This window comes from Dunckerocampus dactyliophorus, chromosome 12 (assembly GCF_027744805.1).
Source record: "Dunckerocampus dactyliophorus isolate RoL2022-P2 chromosome 12, RoL_Ddac_1.1, whole genome shotgun sequence".
Taxonomy (NCBI): domain Eukaryota; kingdom Metazoa; phylum Chordata; class Actinopteri; order Syngnathiformes; family Syngnathidae; genus Dunckerocampus; species Dunckerocampus dactyliophorus.
Window position 1 is genome coordinate 3,700,281 of NC_072830.1, and position 5,146 is coordinate 3,705,426.

The window sequence follows — 5,146 nt, forward strand, 5'->3', positions numbered from 1 at the left end:
ATTTTTATTTATTTATTTATTTTAGTTATTTATTTTGGGGGGGGGGGGGCATACAGGGGTTTGCTCCGTGGGGTCAGGTGCTGGGCGATACATCTCTGCCGCCCGTGCCTCCGCCGGGTGGGTGGAGGGTGTGCCTCCTGCATCCCTTGGCGGGGCGGCCCTGTGTCGGGGGTCGGGCGGGGGTTGGCCCGGGGCGGGCCGGGCTCCGCTCCCTGGGGGTGGGGGTGGCGGTGGGCGGGAATTGGCGCTTCCGGCGCGGGCGGGCTTCTTTCCGGCTGTGGAGGCGTCTCTGGGCCTGCCGGTTTGTGGCCCCCGGTACCCGTCTGCCTTTGTGGGGTGTGATCTCTCGCTGGTCTCAGGGGTTGGCAGTCCTCCGGCCCGCTGGCGCCCTGTCCTTGGCTGGGATTACCTCTCTTCGGCCCCTTACTGGTCTTCCCGGGGGGGGGGGCTCTCTGGGCTGGCTCTTGGGGCACTGATCTTTGTGCTGCCTGCCCCTATGGGCCTGGTGGCCTTCTGGCGGCCGGGGCCCGGCCTTGCTATTTGGGGCGGGGCTCTCTGGGAGGTGGAAGGCGGCCCCTTTCCTTTCATGCACTCTCAGTGACAATCACACGCCCACACATTCCTGCACCTTTATATATATATGAAGTCTTCCTTACATACAGAGATACCTGTACATATGCACACTCACAGTACATACGTACTTCCCCACATTACTCACTGAGTTAACCAGGGTGTTATTATGTTGTTGGTTTTATTACAGCGACGGTGATTTCAGCAGTATGACTATATATATATATATGTGTGTATGTGCGGTATATATGTGTATATATATATATATATATATATATATATATATATATATATATATATATATATATATATATATATATATATATGTATGTGTATGTATGTATATATGTGTGTATATGTATATTTTTTTTTTTTACAATGATGTGCATTACAGTAACTTTGATTCTATTCACTATCATGGATAATCATTTCATTACTACAGTTATGTGTGACTGTTTCAATGCGGTATTATCATGGTGATCACTATCATAATTCATCATTTTAATGACTGCTATTGTGTGCGACTGTTTCAATGCAGTATTGTCATTGTGATCACTGTCATAGTTCATCATTTCATGACTGCTATTATGTCTGATTGTCATTGACAGCTTTGTCATTGTGGTTGTTGATATTGATTTGTCCTTTATCCTTGTTCGTCTTTATAGTTGTCACGGACATTTATTTGCTGATGTCGTTCTGTATGTTTCTGTTGTTCTGTCACAATTGTTGTTGTTGCTGCTGTTGTCCTTGTCTCTTGTCTCTCTTTTTTTTGTTTTTGTCCCCCCCCCCCGTTTCCTTTTCTCTTCTTCTCTGTCCCCTCCTGCTCCGGTCCGGGCGCTCCAAATTTGCTTTATAACAAGCATCAAGGTCGAATAAATTTTGTATGACAGGGGAAGTGTATATCACACTTCTCTCTGGCAGAGTAAATCTGTTGAGCACTTGACGGCATTTAGGTATACAATTCTATCTGCTTTAAAGGCTGGACAGGACAGGGGTAAAAAAAAAAAAAAAAAGAGAACACGGGGTGTGCACACTCTTCCTAGTCAGGGTCCCGTACATAAAAATGAAAGCACTTTGATACATTTTACGCATTAGAGATGCTAACAGCAATCCAATGTATGTCAATACATTATATGCTAAACCGACTACAGTTCATACCATATTTGGACGCATGTGCAAGGTCGGCATGGATGATTTTACTACAAGACTAGAAGTGTTTTTCGGCCTCACGCCCCTGCATTTGGGGTCCAGATCTGCACAGCATGTAAGAGAGAGAATGTATAGCGTGTGCATATGGATACAAGCGTGACGTAGGGGTTACCATAGCAACACAAATGCAACCACGCTGCCAACCTGTACAGTCATCCCTTGCGATGTCACGCTTCAAATTACGATTGATTGTTAAGTCAAAAAATATCCATATTGAAGCAAATTTGATGGATTTTTTGTGGCCTAAATGAATTATTTTCAAGCATAAAAATAGAAAAATGAAGTCAAATACAAATATAAGACATTCAGAAGACACATTCAATGACATTGTGATGATATGTAGTATTATTGTACACTGGTCACTAGGTGTCAGTAATGTTACTGTAGTGTTGGGTGAGACACACAAGCACCAGACTTGATGGCCGAACAACAGGCTTTTTTTGCAGCTTTGAATGATCTCACAACAGGCACAATAATCCCTAATGCGGGCTATTGTTGCGGCCGTAACGCACGCCAAGCTAAAACTCAATTCTGAACCTCCGACATCACATGCTCCTCCACCCCCCAGTCAGCTTCCCTAGCACTGGAACACATTGACAGCAACACACAAGGACGAGGCTTATTTAATGTCTAATTTTCTCTTATTCTGTTGACTATATTGGGTAAACAGGAGTGTAAATGTGTTATTTCATGTCTAAAGGACTCTAATAATGTTAAAAATCCTATTCAAAAGGTTTTCTATGCTTTAACTACAAAAATGTTGAATTAATAAATAAGGAATTGTACTTTGCGGAAATTCACTTATCACAAAAATGCCTCCTCGAATGTAAGTTTAGATAACGGTGACTTACCACCCGCTTCCTCCCGTGAGCCGACTCCTGGTCGGATCTTGGTGATGAGGAACGTAGTTCCGGTGAGTTGGTGGAACCACTTAAGTAAAGAGTTTGGCTTCTCAAAACAATATGCGTTCATAAGAGTAACACATTTGCATCACAAAAATGCCTCCTTGAAAAAAATCAGACCCCACAACCGCTCAGCGTTACTTTCTCTCCTGTCGTATCACTGCGCGTCCATTGTTGTGTGTGTACAGCGGCTGAGGACCGCTCTGAGGCGAGACTATCGTGTCACACTGTGGAACACATGCTCAACAATGGACCTGCAGTGATTGTGAGATCTGATTTTTTCAAGGTGGCATTCTTGTGATGCAAATGTTTTACTCTTTTGAACGCATATTGTTTTGAGAAGCCAAACTCTTAAGTGGCCCCACCCACTAACCGGAACTGCGTTACTCTTCACCAAAATCCGACCAGAGCTGGACTCACGGGACCGAGTGTGGACAGTGTTGCCAACTTGGCGATTTTGTCGCTAGATCTGGCAACATTCCAACCCCCATCGACGACATATTTGCTCAAAAGCGACTAGCAACAAATCTAGCCACTTTTTCTAGCGTCGTTGGGGAGTTTTCTGGTATTTGGGACTCAAAAGTGAAAGTGTTGTCCTGCATTTTGTGTTCTATTTGTAAAATTAAGTGGATTCATTTACAATTCTTCACGTAAATGTAAGTAATTGATAAAGCAGTTTTTATTACATATATTGACCAGAAGAGGGTGCTACTCATGAACCACACTGAGTCATGTTTATGTGAACCATAGAATAAACAGCATAATCTGTTTGCTGTTCAATTCAAGATTCAAAAGTTTTATTGTCATATGCATAGTAAAACTGGTGGTTCTGCTATGCAATGAAATTCTTGTTCTGTTCATTCTCCCAAAGAAAAGAAAGAAAACACAAGAAAAAGAATAAGAACATAAGAAACATAAATACCAATAAATTAAGCAACAAGAACAGAAGAGACATTAATACAAATAAATAAATAAAGTGCTATGAGTGTGTGCGTGTGTTGCGTGCGGCATGTGTGAGTGCTTCGTTGAGAAGCCTGATGGCCTGTGGGTAAAAGCTGTTTGCCAGCCTTGTGGTCCTGGACTTCAAACTCCTGTAGCGTCTGCCTGACGGTAGGAGTGTGAAGAATGAGTGTTGTGGATGTGTGCTGTCCTTGATGAGGTTGTGTGTTCTTCGTAGAACTCTAGATTTATAAATGTCTTGCAGTGTGGGGAGGGCTGCCCCAACAATGTTCTGTGAGGTCTTGATCACCCGCTGGAGTACCTTCCTGTCACGTGTTGTACAGTTACCGTACCAAACAGTGATGGAGGCGGTAAGGACACTTTCCATAGTGCATCTGTAGAAGCAACTCAGGATTTTGGTGGGCATGCCAAATTTCCTCAGTCTTCTCAGGAAGTACAGTCTCCTTTGGGACTTCTTCAGAATTTGTTGGGTGTTGTGAGACCAGGTGAGGTCCTCGCTGATGTGTGTGCCAAGGAACTTGAAGGTTTTCACCCTCTCCACCTCAGTCTCATCAATAAACAGGGGTTTATGCGGCTCCTTTTCCCTTGTTCTTGGGTCGATGATCATCTCTTTGGCCTTATCTGTATTGAGATGGAGGTTGTTATCATGACACCAAGCTATGAGGTCCGCCACCTCTCTTCTGTATGATGTTTCAACACCACCAGTGATCAGGCCGATGACTGTAGTGTCATCCCCAAATTTAATGATGCTGGTGTTGTTCTGGGAGGCCACGCAATCGTAGGTGAAGAGCATGTAGAGGAGCGGACTTATTGATTTTATTGAATTGCGCTAATTTTAAAAAGTTCTCGCTAGCCAACATGTGATGGGAGAACTTTGAGAGGCACTGGCCGAGATAAAATATATTTTTTTATTTTGATGAAGTTATGGCCAATTTTAAATTAACAAACCAAGAATCACGTTTATTTGTAGTTCTAAATGTAAAGGTTTTTTTACTCACTTTTTCTGTCTCTCCTACAAGGTTGTGCTTTTCTTCCCTACAGTGTTTTACACCATATGCAAATGATATGCAAATTAGACGATGACGTTGTCTAGCAACTTCTAGGACAGCCAATAGCTACTTTTCTTACCGAAAAGTTGTCAACGGTGAGTGCGGGTAAGTCACTATTGATGCACTACATTGCTGATGGGCAAGTCATACAACTTCATGTCAAAAAATCCAAACTGTCCCAGTTTAGAAGAAATAAATCTGAGGTTAGCACGCTAGCTAGCGGCCGTCTCGAGTTCCTGCAGCGTCAGAGTTGCAATGTGGTGTAAACAATGATTAATAGGAGTGTAAAGGTGACTATAGAGGTGTTATTTCATGTCTACAGGGCTCTCATAATGTTAAATAAACGTATTTAGAAAGTAATTAACAGGTATTCTATGCTCTAACTAGGAAAATATTCCATTTATTAACATTGAATCCTATAACGCAGAAATTCATTTAACGCTGTCAGGTCTGGAA

General features: G+C 42.9%; 1 protein-coding gene across 1 annotated transcript in view; it reads left to right on the plus strand.

Moving 5' to 3' along the window:
• The window catches only part of opa3 (outer mitochondrial membrane lipid metabolism regulator OPA3), a 65,538-nt gene that overhangs the window by 32,467 nt on the left and 27,925 nt on the right, over positions 1 to 5,146 (plus strand). The window lies entirely within an intron of this gene.